Source organism: Myxine glutinosa, chromosome 1, assembly GCF_964187855.1.
Source record: "Myxine glutinosa chromosome 1, kmMyxGlut1.1, whole genome shotgun sequence".
NCBI classification, from domain to species: Eukaryota; Metazoa; Chordata; class Myxini; order Myxiniformes; family Myxinidae; genus Myxine; species Myxine glutinosa.
The window spans coordinates 5107936-5124427 of NC_136261.1; the positions used below are offsets into that span (position 1 = coordinate 5107936).

Below are 16492 nucleotides of genomic sequence, written 5' to 3' on the forward strand. Positions count from 1 at the left end.
ATATGTGTATATATGTGTGTGTGTGTGTGTGTGTGTGTGTGTGTGTGTATGTATGTATATGTGTGTATGTGTATGCATGTGTGTGTGTGTGTGTCTGTGTGTGTGTATGTGTATATGTGTATGTGTCTGTGTGTGTATATGTGTATGTGTGTGCATGTGTGTGTATCCATATGTGTATGTGTATATGTGTGTATGTGTATATGCATGTGTCGGTGTACATGTGTGTGTACGTGTGCGTGCATGTGTGTGTGTGTGTGTGTATGTGTATGTGTGTTTGCGTGTGTGTGTATATATGTGTGTGTGTATGTGTATATGTGTGTCGGTGTACATGTGTGTGTGTGTGTGTGTGTGTGTGTGTGTGTGTGTGTGTGTGTGTATGTGTGTGTGTGTGTGTGTGTGTGTGTTTGTGTGGGTGTGTGAATAAGAGAGAGACCGAATTGTGAGATACAGAAATGAAAAAACGAGGTGTGTGTGTGTGTGTGTGTGTGTGTGTGTGTGTGTGTGTGTGTGTGTGTGTGTGTGTGTTATTGTGAAACAGGTGCAGCATCTAACTCAATATGTCGAAATGTCACACACGTCCATGCCCGTGGGATTCCCACGGGTGACCCCACTAGTATATAATAATGGGAGTGGAAGACAAGAGGGGGAGAGAGGTGGGAGCACATCAGTAGAGAACAGGGACATCGGGAGATCCGTGGAAGGGAGAGGGTTGGAGTGGGGTACACAGGATAAACAAAATGGACACTACATGGACTTTCAGGAAAGAAAACAGGGAATTTGTAAAAGGTGGATTTGGGGTGTATTAACAGGGGTAGAAAAGATCAAGGTTTTGGATGGGGGAAGACAAGAGATGGTGGTGAACAGCTGTTTTAAACACATGGAGGGAGGAGTGGGATTGACAAGATTGTGGGAATTTGTTCCAGAGGCGGTGAGTCTTGGTTTTGGCAGTTTCACGAGAAGAGCGGGGTTGTATCAAAATCTCTGAAAGATCACAGCGAGGTTCTATCAAAGCGCGGTTGTATCAAAGCAGGGTTGTTTCACAGCGAGGTTGTTTCAAAGCAAGGTTGAATCAAAGCAGGGTTGTATCACAGCAAGGTTGTATCAAAGCAGGGTTGTATCACAGTGAGGTTGTATCAAATCAGGGTTGTATCACAGCGAGGTTGTATCAAAGCACGGTTGTATCAAAGCACGGTTGTATCAAAGCAGGGTTGTATCACAGCAAGGTTGTATCAAAGCAGGGTTGTATCACAGCAAGGTTGTATCAAAGCAGGGTTGTATCACAGCAAGGTTGTATCAAAGCAGGGTTGTATCACAGCGAGGTTGTATCAAAGCAAGGTTGTATCAAAGCTTGTCCAATGAAAGTACGGTTGTATCAAAGCGTGGTTGTATCAAAGCAGGGTTGTATCAAAGCGTGGTTGTATCAAAGCAGGGTTGTATCAAAGCGTGGTTGTATCAAAGCAGGGTTGTATCACAGCGAGGTTGTATCAAAGCAAGGTTGTATCAAAGCTTGTCCAATGAAAGTACGGTTGTATCAAAGCGTGGTTGTATCAAAGTGGGGTTGAATCAAAGCGGGGTTGAATCAAAGCGGGGTTGTGTCAAACAGGGGTTGTATCAAACAGGGGTTGTATCAAAGCGGGGTTGTATCAAAGAGTGTTTGTATCAAAGTGAGGTTGTATCAAAGTGGGGTTGAATCAAAGCGGGGTTGTGTCAAACAGGGGTTGTATCAAACAGGGGTTGTATCAAAGCGGGGTTTTATCAAAGAGGGTTTGTATCAAAGCAGGGTTGTATCACAGCAAGGTTGTATCAAAGCAAGGTTGTATCAAAGCAGGGTTGTATCACAGCGAGGTTGTATCAAAGCAAGGTTGTATCAAAGCGTGGTTGTATCAAAGTGGGGTTGAATCAAAGCGGGGTTGTATCAAACAGGGGTTGTATCACACAGGGGTTGTATCAAAGCGGGGTTGTATCAAAGAGGGTTTGTATCAAAGTGAGGTTGAATCAAAGCGGGGTTGTATCAAACAGGGGTTATATCAAACAGGGGTTGTATCAAACAGGGGTTGTATCAAAGAGGGTTTGTATCAAAGTGAGGTTGCACCAAAGCGGGGTTGTATCAAAGCGGGCTTGTATAAATGAAATTGCATTAGTAAAATCAATGATACAATGAAATTGCATAATTAAAATCAATAAATAGTAATCATAAAATATTTTCTTAATCAATTGGCTTGTAGCATACCTAAACCACCAGTGCTTCCTCTGAATCTGTAACTTTTTGAAAATTAATTGTCATTATCAAAAAAATATTTTTTGATTCTGATGAAAAACAATTCAATCTCTGATAGTTCTTCCTCTCTACATTCCCTAAACTCACCTTCATTCCACCCCTCTTACGTTTTCAAACGGACCTCTGACTTGAAATTAACAACAAACTCATTTTGCAATAAATATTCGTTTTCCATTGATTGTCCAAGACTTTCTTAACTCCACCTCGTCACACCCCTCCCAAACTCCTCCCTCGCCCCTCCTAAACATCCCCTAACCCCTCTCCTTCTAAGCTCCCCCCTCACCTCTCCCCTTCAAATCTCCCCCTCACCACTCCCCTCCAAAACTGCCTCCTCCCTTCCTAAATTCCCCCCTCGCCCCTCCCTTTCAAAACTCCCTTCTCACCCCTCCCCTTCAAATCTCCCCATCCTCCATTTCTCTAAAATTCTCCCCTCCTCCTCAAAGCTGCTTCCTCCCCACTTCCTCTCCGTTCCAATTCATACCTCCCCCTCCTCCAACCTTCTTCCTTCCTTACTCTGCCCTGCCTCAAACAACGGCTCACTGTGTCTCATCCCATCACCATCAAACCTTTTGTCCTTCTCATCCTTTCCTCTCTCCTAGCTCTTCTGCAATCTCCAACACATGATCAACAACTCTCCCTGATATGAAATTGTGGGTTCTATCTCCGAGCTGTGACGTCCTCCCTAATACAATACTGACGATGCAGTGCCTGTGTCGGCCGCGCGGTGAGCGGCTTATAATACCACCTGTAAGCGAGGAGGGTTCATTACTGCTGCTATGGGTCCTCAAGTTGGTAAGACCGATGATGATGTGCATATGTACCCGCAAATGTCTTTGCATTGCCTCCGCATGAATGAAGGTTGTCTGGACATGCTTGCTTATAAGGATTCTATACTTCTTTTATAGATGTGTTGCATTCGAGTGAATAAAAGCTCACTTTGGAGTCTATTGGTGGACATCTTTGACTTCATAACATTTTTATTCACTTGAATGCAACACATCTATAAAAGAAGTATCGAAACCTTATAAGCAAGCATGTCCAGACAACCTTCATTAATGCAGAGGCAATGCAAAGACATTTGCGGGTACATATGCACATCATCATCGGTCTTACCAACTTGAGGACCCATTGCAGCAGTAATGAACCCTCCTTGCTTACAGGTGGTATTATAAGCCGCTCACCGCGCGGCCGACCCATTGCAGCAGTAATGAACCCTCCTTGCTTACAGGTGGTATTATAAGCCGCTCACCGCGCGGCCGACACAGGGACTGCATTGTCAGTAATGTATTAGGGAGCAGGTCACAGCTCAGAGATAGAACCCACAATTTCATATCATTCTCCCACCATTAAAGTTTCAGCCAGCACGTGCACTAACGGTATAAATGTATAAAAGTCGAAGCCATTAGTATAAAATCTCGGGTTAGCGGTCAACTAAGATTCACACCAACTCGTCACACTCCCAAGCGCTGGGGTCGACGGCATACCCGGCCGGCACGTGTGTGGTAGCTAACCAACCCGCGCTCGCTCTCCGGGGACGGAAGACAAGGCGAGTCCGGAGGCGCCACCCCGAAATTCCACACCTGTCACGGCTCGACCTCACCTGCGGCCCGATCAGGCTGAGGGGTGCCCGGCACGGACACCTCCATTTCGGCGACCGGAGTTTCGCAGACCACGTCATTATGGGGGCCCTCATCCCCAGCCCCCACCCCACATGGCGCTAAATGTTCGATCGACACGGTCGACAAATGGCCGTCCCTAAGCCGAACGGTTGCGTACTGCGGATTCACCTGCACGAGCTGCACCAAGTCTACAGTCAGTTCATACTTGCTTTGTCTCACCGCCCGCTTCTGCAATAGCCCCTGCCGTGAGAAAGGATCCACCGTGCGCCTCCGCACGAGTTGTTGCCAGCTGTAATATGCGAGCCTTGTCGCACGCTTGCTGGAAGGTCAACATGGCTTCCTCAAGCAATCGCAAACTGATTGCTGGCGAGGCGATTCCCGTCACAAAAGCATCTCACATTAGGTTATCAGTCGACTCTGCAACCGTTCGAGGTTCCATCAAACAATATTTCCCCAGGCGTATCAACTCCTGGATGTTATGCTCTTGGCTCTCCGACGAATCCTGATGCTGGGAGGCGAGCATGTGGCGACCATACAACGCACTTCGTTGCTTGATGTATATACCTCACAACGTCACCACGGCTGCATCATACATGGTACATTGGGAAATGTAACCATAAATGATGTCGGTGACATGACAGTTCAGAATCGATAGCCGCTGAGATCAGGTCAGTGAGATCAGGAACTACAGAGATGTAATTCCGAAGAGAGTTGTACCAATGGTCCCATTGGTCTGCCGCGTTCGTAGCCTGAGGGTCGCCCGAGAAGACCTCAAGGTGTAGCAGCTTCTCCATCGCTCCCACGCGTCGGATTCGAGTGAATAAAAATGGACCGTGAAAGTGGATTGTAAAGCCTTCCCTCTGACGCAGGATGCTCAAGACACTTTTCAACTTCTGAAGGAAGATATCGCTGGGGCCTGTGTGACTTCGATTGATGACAACATTCGATTTCTCGTCGAGACAGATGCCTTGGATTGTGCCATCGCTGCCACCCTCACTCAAGGGAGTAAACCGGTGGCATTCTTCTCCAGGACATTGACCTCGGCCGAGCATAAACATTCTGCGGTAGAAAAAGAAGCTTATGCGGTTGTGGAATCAGTCAGACGGTGGTGCCACTTGCTGCTGGGCAGGAAGTTTGATCCTTTGACTGATCAGTAGTCCGTGGCATTTATGTACGGACATAAATATTTCCAGCGCATTAAAAACGAGAAAATATTACGATGGCAGGTCGAACTGGCTGACTACTGTTATGATATCATATATCGACCAGGGAGCGAAAATGTAGCCGCCGACGCGCTATCTCGCCCATCGGTATGTGCCGGCATGACTTTGGAGGATCTGAAGCGCATCCATGACTCATTGTGCCATCCAGGGGTAACTTGCTTTGCTCATTTCGTGCGCTGCCGCAATTTACCGTTTTCAATTGAGGACATCAGACGTCTATGCCGCTCATGCTCGGTGTGCGCTGAGCTGAAACCGCGGTTTTATAAACCGCCGGTGGGAGCTCTCGTTCAGGCGACTTGACTTTGGGAAGGGCTCAGCATCGATTTCAAGGGTCCCTTACCCACACAGAGCACGCTACGTTATATGTTGATGGTAGTTGATGAGTTCTCGTGCTTCCCGTTTGCATTTCCGTGCTCGGACATGACATCCGCCACGGTTATTCGATGCCTGCGTCACCTGTTTGTCATGTTCGGGTATCCCGGGTTCATGCATTCGAATCCAGGGGCCACGCTCATGTCACAGGAGGTGCGGACCTTCCTTGTGGGCTTGGGGATCACTGCCAGTCGCACTACTCCCTATCATCCGGAGGGGATTTTTTTTTTTTTTTTTGTATACTGAATCGAGGCTCGTGAAAGAGCTGACATTCCAGAACCCCCCATGACATTTACTTCACAAACAAATCAACCAGACAAACAAAATATATAAAAAGAGGGAGCGGAAGACAAGAGAATGGGAAGCACACAAACACTTGAGAGCACACAACATTTGAGAGCAGGGAGATGTGTGGGAGGGAGAGGGCTCGGGGGGAGGAGGCGTGGGAAGGGGTGGGGGGGGGGGGGTGGGGGGTGGGAGAAGTATAAAACACAAGGACACCAAGGACTTCCAGGTCAGAAGTTGGTATTTCAAAAAGTGGAATTGGGGTGACATTATCGGGGATAGAAAAGATCAAGGTTTTGGACTGGAGGGTGGAGTGGGATTGAAGAGAGTGAGGGAGTTTGTTCCAGAGGCGGGAGAAAAGAGGAATGAAGGAGTGAAGGTGAGCAGACAGACTTGTTTTGGCAGTTTAACCATAAGAGGGTTGCAGGCAGATCTTGTGCGACCTGTAGGAATATTTGCGGGACAGAGCCCAGAGAGAGCTGGGGGGGGGCAAGGCCAGAGAGGAGTCGGGAGAAGACGGAAAGACCACCAACCTGCCTGCGGTGAGTGAGTGAAAGGCCCTAGGAGTTAGCTTCATCGCGGGAGATTCCAATGATTCTGAATGCTTTGCTTTCAACAGCGTGAAGACGAGCTAGGTGTGAGGCAGGAGCACCAGCCCAGAGGGGAGAGCAGTATTCCATTGAGCTGCAGATGAAAGCCTTGTACGTGGTGAGGAGCTCAGGTGTGCCAAGGAAGGACTTCGCACGACGGAGGATGCCCAGTCAGCGACTGGCTTTGGAGGCCAGATTTGAAATGTGGTTTTCCCAGGAAAGATCATGGCAGATAGTGAGACCCAAAAGTTTGAGTGACAGAACTTCTTGGAGAGGATTATTCAGAACGTAGATGGGAGGGTTGTCCAGTCGGGCTTTTCGGAGAGACATTGTAAGAGTGTGAGATTTGTCAGGATTGAAAGACATGTTCCACTTGTTTGCCCAGTCTGTGATTTTGTCCAGGTCTGCAGAGAGTGAGGAGGCTGCAGACTGTCGATCTGAGGGATGAAGAATGGAGCGACAGAGAGTAGAGTCATCAGCAAAGAGATAGAGAGGATTTTCAAGAGATTCGGGGAGATCATTGATGTAGACCAGAAAAAGCACAGGGCCCAGAACACTGCCTTGGGGAATTCCAGCCTCAACAGGAAGAGGAGATGAGAGAAACCCATTCAGCGCCACACGTTGACTATGACTAGAGAGGAAGTCCGCCAGCCATGCGTGGAGATTTCCATGGATACCAACAGAGGAGAGTTTGGTGAGCAGGGCGGGGTGCCAGACCGTATCGAAGGCACGTGATATGTCAAGGGAGACAGCTCGAATTTCCTGTTTGGCATTGAGGACCTCCATCCATTGCTGAGAAAGCAGAAGCAGCATGTCCAGAGTAGAGTGACCAGGTCTGAAACCAAATTGATGATCAGAGATCAAGCCATTGGAGAAGAGGAAAGATTTCATATCTGAAGCAATGATTGATTCCATGACTTTACTGATAATTGAGAGAAGGCTGATTGGTCTGTAGTTGCTGGGATCTGTTTTTGCACCTTTTTTGTGCAAAGCGGTGATGTTGGCAGATTTCCAAGCAGATGGCAGATGACCTTGAGCAAAAGAGAGTGTGAAGAGAACAGAGAGAGGGAGTGAAAGAGCGGAAGAACAAGATTTTAGGACCCGTGGGCTGATGCCGTCAGGTCCAGTTGCAGAATCAGAGTCGAGGGTTGACAGAAACTTTTCCACCTTGTCAGGAGGAAAGGACACAGAGTCCAGGAGCAGGTGGGTACGACTGGGTACGGTGGGTACAGAGAGGGATGGGTTTGGGACACAAGATTTAGAGGCAAACACAGAGTTGAGGCATTCAGCTTTTTCACGCGCGGAGTCAGCCGTGTGGCCATTTGAGGTGAGGGAGGGGATGGAGGGGGAACAAACACCAGAAACAGATTTGACCAGACGCCACCAGGATTTGGAAGAGGGAGACAGATAAGAGAGTTCTGTCCTGAGAACGGAGAGATATTGTTTCCTGGCTCTCCTGAGGGTGGACACACACTTGTTTCGGGCTTTGTGAAAGGAAAAGAGATTTCCTTCCGTTGGATTTGCTTTCCAGGAGACGAAAGCAAGTTGTTTCTGGGCAATAGCCTCACCACAATATTCCGTGTACCATGGACGGGAGGAAGGGTATGACAACTGAAGACGAGATGGGATAAATCTGTGCATGAGAGAGAGCAGTTTACTTTGGAAGAATTCCCAGGATGAGTTGATGTCAGAGGCGGTAGAGATGGGAGACCAGTCCAGATGATTGATGGCTGCTTGAAGACCATGCCAGTTGGCCTGAGTGAAATGCCAGACTCATCGACGCTGAGGAGGCTCTCTGAGAATGGTCAGAGAGATGTCCACTTTAACAAGCACATGATCAGATGAGCCGATTGGAGCAGAAGAAGAGCAGCAGACATTTTCAGGGAAGTTAGTCATAACCAAGTCCAGAAGAGAAGATGCTCCATTGATTGAGATCCGGGTCGGGAAATTGACAGATTGTGTCAGTCCCAGTGAGTCACAGAAGTCCTTTGCTGAAGAGCCATGGCTGGTGAGAGAGGTACCCACACCCAGCCAACTGGCATGGTGACAATTGAAATCACCACATATGAGGAAGAGAGAGTTGGGATGGGTAGATAGAAGTTGGTCCATGTTATCAGACAGCGAGATGTAGATGGAGTCATCACTGTTTGGTGGACGGTACAACACACATATGAACAAAAGGTGGGAGCGAAGGGGAAGCCGTAGCCAAAGGTATTCCTGGGGGTGAGGTGGAGAGAGGGCAGTGCAGGGCGAGTGAGGAAGAGAGTTTTTAATAAAGATAGCAACCCCCCCTCCAGGACGAGGCTCAGTTCTATCATACTGGAGGAGGGAGTAACCTGGGAGAGATACCAAGGAATCAGAGACATCATGAAGGAGGAAAGTTTCTGTTAAGCAGATCACGTCTGGTTTGTCAGAAGCAACCTGTATGGAGAGATCAGTCAAGTTTGAGCGAAGGCCCCGGATGTTTGAGGTCCATACTGATAAAGAAGAGGAAGGGCGAGCATCGGATACAGAACAGGGGGGGGGGGGGGCGGTACGGTATGATGTGGAAGAGGAGGAAGAGGTAGGGAGAGCTGTTGAAGGTGCGTCAGAGATTTCAGAACAGCTTGGAGAAAGGGAAGTATGGGGCGGACAAAAGGTTTGATGGTGATTGGGTGAGGCGCAGTGAGGTGTTGTTTGAGGAGGGGGAAGAGTGAGGCAGAAGGTTGAGGGAGCTGAAGGTGAGAGTTGGATGGGGGAAGAAGCGGGGAGGATGCTTTGAGGAGGAGGGGTGAGAGGGGAGTCTAGGAGGGGAGGAGTGAGGGAGGGTCTCAGAGGGGAGGGGTGTGGGGGGAGTTTAGGAGGGAAGGGGCAAGGGGGGAGATCTGAAAGGGATGGGTGATGGGGAAGATTTGGAGGGGAGGGGTGAGATTGGATTTTGAAAAATGTACGATTAATGGGAAATGAACATTTCTTGCAAAATGAGTTTCTTGCGACCTTCGAGTCAAAAATACGTTTGAGGATGCTGAAGGATGGGTGGAGTTCTGGAGAGTTTAGGGAATGAATGAAAGATGCACTATAAGAGATGGAATTTTTTTTTCGAATGAATAGATTTGGTGAGCAAGTCGAAAGCATCCTTTTATAGAAGAAGAAGAAAAAGGTGTTATAGAATATGACAGAATACCATTCTTCAGGGGACAGATGGAACATTTTTTAACGACGTGAACAAAGAACGAACGAACAAATAAAAACGAAACGGATAAGAACAGAGAAGGGAATATATATATATTTTTTTGAGTTGGGATGAAAACAAAGACAACGTGGAACGTGGAACGTGAAAAATAGAGACCGAAAGGAATTGCGAGTGCCGAAAGGAAACCGACGATTCTGTACACAGGTATGAAAAACCAACACCAAGAATACTATTAGAGACACACCAATAGTTACATACACACCGAAAGAAAGATAAAGTTTCGACCTGTGGTAAAGCCGGTATTACGACAAAAACACAATTGTGAACAGTTACTTATTAACTTCGAAAGCGTGCGCGCATGCACAGCTTTGAAGAGACGTGACGTCACATGACTTCCCGAGACGAGAAGAGACGTGAAGAGACTTTGAAGAGATTTAAAACGTTAGACAAGTGGTCGATGTTCGGGGAAGTTAGGGGGAGAAGAGAAAATCTAAGAAATAAGCAATACAGCGAAGGAAAGAACTTAAATTCACAGAACACCGATGGGGGTAGGGAAGCAGAGAGAAACCAGGCCGCGCACGCGGTGGGAACAGAAAACGATTAAATTATCCAAAAGTTTGCAAGAATTGCAAATCAACACCAACTGGAAAAACACCCTACAACACATGCACAATAACAAAACGAGTAGGAATTGACGAACACGAATGGAAAAAATACTATAACTTTTGCTGCCATGCAGAGAGCTCCAAGACGTTTCCTTGCTCCAGGGACCGGACGGAAACCCTCACTTGGGAATGGCCAAGTGGAGCGATTTAATGGTGTGATCTGGAAGGCCGTGATGATGCAATTGCATACGCAAGCGGTGGGGCTGCACCAATGGCCCCAAGTGGTGCCCGACGCATTACATTCCCTTCGGACTGTATTATGTATGACCACGAATCAGACTCCCCATGAACGGCTCTTCCGTTTTCAGCATCGTGGAGCCAGCGGACAATCGTTGCCCGGTTGGCTTGTCGATCTAGGACCCGCGTATCTGAAGCGGGCGGTGAGACAAAGCAAGTATGAACCGACTGTAGGCTTGGTGCAGCTCGTGCAGGTGAGTTCGCAGTACGCGACCGTTCGGCTTAGGGACGGCCGTTTGTCGACCGTGTCGATCCAACATTTAGCACCATGTGGGGAGGGGGCTGGGATGAGGGCCCCCCGTCATGACGTGGTCTCCGAAACTCCGGTCGCCGAAGTGGAGGTGTCCGTGCCGGGCACCCCTCAGCCTGATCGGGCCGCAGGTGAGGTCGAGCCACGACAGGTGGGGAATGCCGGGGTGGCGCCTCCGGACTCGCCTTGTCTTACGTCCCCGGCAAGCGAGCGCAGGTTGATTAGCTACCGCACACGTGCCAGCCGGGTATGTCGTCGACCCCAGCGCTTGGGAGTGTGACGAGTTGGTGTGATTCTTAGTTGACCGCTAACCCGAGATTTTATACTAATGGCTTCGACTTTTATACATTTATACCGTTAGTGCGCGCGCTGGCTGAAACTTTAATGGTGGGAGAATGATATGAAATTGTGGGTTCTATCTCCGAGGTGTGACCTCCTCCCTAACACATTACTGACGATGCTGTCCCTGTGTCGGCCGCGCGGTGAGCGGCTTATAATACCACCTGTAAACGAGGAGGGTTCATTACTGCTGCAATGGGTCCTCAAGTGGGTAAGACCGACGATGATGTGCATATGTACCCGCAAATGTCTTTGCATTGCCTCCGCATTAATGAAGGTTGTCTGGACATGCTTGCTTAAAAGGGTTCTATACTTCTTTTATAGATGTGTTGCATTTGAGTTAATAAATGCTCACTTTGGAGTCTACTGGTGGACATCTTTGATTTCATCACACTCCCTACATGGGACAGCTCTCCTCTTCGTCATCTTACCCTACCCCTCCTCTCCCCTGTCCTGTATCCGATGCTCCCCCTCCCTCTTCCTTAATGATATGTACCTCAAACATCCAGGGCCTTCGCTCAACCTATTTTTGGGGTGGGGGGGGGGGGGGGGTAGGGGGGTGAGGGGGGGTCAAACGTGGATCCACTTTGACCCCCCGTAAACTCCTTTTGACCCTGATTTTTTTTTAGCCCATGAAAAAACTTTTGTCACAACATAACAAATAGAATTTGTGCCAGGTTTAGTCACAATCCCATCAGCAGTTTCGGAGATGAAGTTGCAAGTGTTTACAGATAGACAGACTGACTAACAGACAGACTGATGGACGGACGACACACCATCGCATAAGCTCCCCTGAACTTCGTTCCAGGTGAGCTAATAAAGCACATTGCACAATAGAAATACATTGTATAATTATTGTACCGTAACTGTTAACCATAAACTGAAGCACATCGAACAACATAAACACAGTGTATAAAGTATAAAGTATTGTTGCGGTGGTTCAAATCCCCACTCCTGCCAACAATTTTGTTGCGTGATTCCCCTCGGTTAATACCGGAGAATCACGAATACCTTCAAGGTGCACGGATCAAGGTGCACGCGCATGCCGAAGAACAGCGTGATCGAACCCTCGCTTTCACACACCTTATTGGTGCCGAGCGGATTTGCACAGTGGGGAAAGCGGCGTTACCCCACGAGATTTATAGACCCAGAGTCTAGCCAAATGCGGTCCCGGATGATGCTAGGCCAATGGAGAAAAGACGTACCGAACAGGTTGGAAAGTAATCAAATGTACAGCCTTTTATTTAGAAGGCACTGAGAAACAGAGACGAAGATTCAGCTTAACTATTCTTACCTATCATAATAAACCCCACTGTTGCCTTCACACTCTGACACACTCACTCAGGGGAAAAGACACTGGTTAAGGGCGTACCGATGTACGTGCTGGAATTGCCTCGCTGGTGACCACATGGTCTGGTGTGTGCAGTTCGCAGCTCGATGAGGTCAGGTCCGAAGGACGAACTCCAGCGCAGGTTGAGCGACATTCAGCGCAGGTGGGACGAGCTGCCACGCAGGCAGACAACTTCAGCTCAGGTGAGTCGTGTCGATAGGCCAACGCTTGCAGGTCAGCCGGGTGGCGCAAAAGATCAGCGCAGAAGCGATGGGTGTCGACGAATAACAAAGGCCAAAACATGTGTCATCTGGTGGAGCCAAAACAAGAGAGTCCAGAGCAGGTTGTCGTCCAAGTGGCAAAATCCCAGGCAAAGAGAATCGTGTCGTCCACGAGGCAAAGAGAGAACAGAGCAGGAGGTCATCGACGAGGCGAAATCCACAACAAGAGTTCAGAACAAGTGGTGTAGCACAGCAAAATCCAAAAGCAAAGAGAATGGTAATTCTTCTTCTTTTTTGAGGTTTAATGGTGCTTTCAGAGCCGCGAGGCTCTATTTACGCCACGCACCCTAACATCCAAACAAACCAACCAGGAGGTTAACACGAGAAAAACTAGAGCCTCACACTGCTAACCCCGTCTCTTTGATAAACTTTAAAACTGTTCTACAAAACCCAGGATGTTTCCGATCCAGCCCGCAAAAGGCTTCCGGCAGACCTGACCACGTGATCCCCATTCCGCGGACAGAAAGCTGAAGACGAGATCTAGCGTTATTATAACACGGACAAAAGGAAAAAACATGGTCCAGATCTTCGGGAACCTTACACCGATCGCACCGCCCTGAGGGATGGCACCCGATCCTGTGAAGATAAAAATTGAGAAAACAATGTCCAATTCTAAGGCGAGATAAGATAGACTGCTCCCTGCGAGGGAGCCGGGGAGACGACCCCAAGGACGCGATCGATGGATGCACCTTGTGACACCACCTCCCCTTAGGGGAGGAGTCCCACTGACTTTGCCATTTAGCCTTAATTTTCTGTTTAATTAAATTAGAGAGGTCTGCCTGGCCTAGCGGAACCGGGGTTTCGAAATCCAGATTGAGGGCGCGTTTGGCCGCCTGATCACACACTTCGTTGCCTGCAATGCCCACATGGGCCGGGACCCAGCATAGATCGACGACCGTGCCCCATGCCCCTCCAATGGGCCAAACTTACGAGATGAATTACCTCAAGAACCAATTCGTTCCTACTGCCAGGCTGGAACGACCTAAGCGCTATCAGAGCCGAGAGGGAGTCAGAAAATATGACCGCGCTGAGGGGATAAAAGTCTATAATCCATTCAAGTGCCAAAACAATTGCATAAAGTTCTGCCGAAAATACCGACAGGTGGTCTGAAAGCCTGAAAGCCTTGGTCACCTTCACATCAGGGATGCAGAAGGCAGCCGCAGTACGGCCAAGACCCGGATCTTTGGAGCCATCTGTATAAGCATGGAGAGATTGACTCCAGAACTTGTGAATGAATTCCACAGCCATGTTCCTTGTCGCGACGGGATTGTCCCTGTCTGTCATACTCTGTAAATCCAAGTGAATTCTTGGAACCACGAGGGTCCAAGGCGGCCATAGAGACACTTTATTGGCTGTGTTAACCGGGGGGAGGTCCAACCCCAACCCCTTAAACGCCCTAACACACTTGAGACCAAAAGGGGGAAGCCGACGGAGATTACCGAGAGCATGATACTCCCAGCAATCCAGGAACAGAGAACTGCCAGGATGATTTACCCTGAAGGAAATGCATTTGGACCAGTATTTGAGAATAGACACTTCCCATCGAAGTGACAAAGGCAGCTCACCCGCTTCAACCAGGAGAGCGCTCACTGGAGAGCTTTTAAAGGCACCAAGACATATGCGGAGAGCTTTGGCCTGAACTCCTTCCAACCTCCTCCGGATGGACAGGGACATGTCCCAAAAGGCTTGACACCCGTAATCAAAGTGCGAACGTATTAGAGCTCTGTACAAGATAAGGAGGCTATCCTGGTGGGCACCCCAAGAAGTACCCGAGATACAACGGAGAAGGTTGAGACCCTTCGAGCACTTAGCTACAAGTTTGGCACAATGGGCATTCCAGGTTAAGCCCTTATCAAAGATCACCCCCAAAAAGGGGACCACCGGAGAGACTTCTAGGGCTGTGCCATTGACTGTTAATCTGACGTCCTCAACCTTTCTCTTGAGACTAAAGATTCCAAGCTTGGACTTAGGCCCAGAGATGGCAAACCCCCATTTTGCAGCCCACTGCTCAATACTGACAACATCAGCCTGGAGGCGCTTGGAGATGAACGCACAGTTCCTGCCCCGAACCCAGATAGCTATATCATCGGCAAACAAAGACAAATTGCCCGGCACCCCTGGAAGAGAGGCAACATCATTTATCATTATGTTGAAAAGGGTGGGACTAATACAACTACCCTGAGGAATACCCTTTTTAGTGAGAAACACGGAGGACAAAGCAGCACCAACATGCACTTGAAAAGATCTGCCAGACAGGAAATCGCAGACCCACCAGAAAAGTCTGCCCCTGATGCCTAACTGGTGAATCTTAAACAGAAGACCGTCCCTCCAGACAGAATCATAGGCCTTCTGAATATCAAGGAAAACCCTCAGCACCGACTCGCGGCCGATGAGAGCCTTCCTAATGTCATTCGCCAGAGAGACTATTTGATCTGAAGAGGACCGACCCCTCCTGAATCCACTCTGACATCTATTAAGCAGATTATTCTTTTCTAAGTAAAATATCAGGCGTTCGTTAACCATCTTCTCCATAAGTTTGCTAACAACAGAAATAAGAACTATAGGGCGATAAGAGGATGGGTCTGTAGGATCCTTACCAGGCTTTAGAACAGGAATGATTATGGAGTGCTTCCACGCACCAGGGAGCCTACCTGAAGCCCAGACCTTATTGATCAACACCTGAAACACTTCCAAGACACTATCATCCATGTGCTTGAACATGGAGTGAGTGAGCGAATCAGAGCCAGGGGCACTATTCTTGGACTTGGAGATGACCTGCTTTAATTCACCCAGAGAGAAATCCATGTTAAGCGGGGAGTTAACCGGGCTCACATCACAGAGAATGTCTTTGTGCTGGGAGACAAACTGACGCTTGGCCTCACCTGACTCCGAATCGACAGGATCATCACCTGACTGATCTGAAAAGAAGGATGCTAAAGCAGAGGCCTTCTCCTGGCTTGAATAAACAGGGGCGTTATTGCTGACCAACCAAGCTATCGACCACCCTCCACCATTCCTGCCATACATACTTCTAACCCTACACCAAACAGAACTAATGGAGGTGTCCGGATTAATTGACGCACAAAATGCTCGCCAAGACTCTGACTTGGCGCGTTTAATTAACCGCTGAGCTTGAGCTCTTCTTCTCTTGAACTCGATGGCATCTTGAAGCAGCAAGGATTTCCTAACTTTTTTAAAGGAAGACTTTCTGGCCTTAATGGCCCTCGCGCATTCCTCATTCCACCAGGGAACTTTAATTCTCTGACCGATCTGACCTTTACAAGTGGGGATAGACTCGAGAGCACTGCGATAAACTCCTTTGACTAAACTATTTCTGAAGATATCAGGATTCTCGTTAAATAATTCAGGCTTGACCACCTTGGAGCAACATCTGGAAAACTTACCCCAATTAGCCCTGGAGAGACTCCAAGAGGGAGGCCTTTCCAACCCCTCCAGATCTCTCTCCAATTTGAGGTGAGTGGACACCGGAAGGTGGTCACTACCCAGACTGTCTGGAAGAACCCTCCATTCACACCTTGCTGCAAGCGAGGCAGAGACTATCATGAGGTCAAGAGGGGAAGACCGACCAGAGCCAGGATTTATGAAAGTTCTACTACCATCATTCAGTATTACTAAGTCAAGGTCGTCCATCACCTTCTCCACACAAGAACCATTACTGTCCCTGAGCTTAGAGCCCCATAGAGTGTTGTGGCTGTTGAAGTCACCACACCAAAAGATTGACCCTTCACACTTGCATAAAACCTCTTTAAACGCAAGAACATTCAAAGAGAGACACGGATTATAAAAGTTAACCACTGAGAAGGTCTCACTAGGGCTAGGAAATAAAACCA

At 48.5% G+C, this 16492-nt stretch overlaps 1 protein-coding gene across 2 annotated transcripts in view; it reads left to right on the forward strand.

Annotated features, from left to right (window-relative positions):
- Positions 1 to 16492, forward strand: part of LOC137420917 (endonuclease domain-containing 1 protein) — a 59680-nt gene that overhangs the window by 12437 nt on the left and 30751 nt on the right. Inside the window, exon 2 of one of the 2 annotated variants that reach the window (XM_078778638.1) lies at positions 12457 to 12563. The exons of the other annotated variant lie outside the window; for it this stretch is intronic. The gene's annotated coding sequence lies outside the window, so the exon portion shown is untranslated. The remainder of the gene's footprint in view (positions 1 to 12456; positions 12564 to 16492) is intronic. 2 annotated transcript variants of the gene reach the window in all.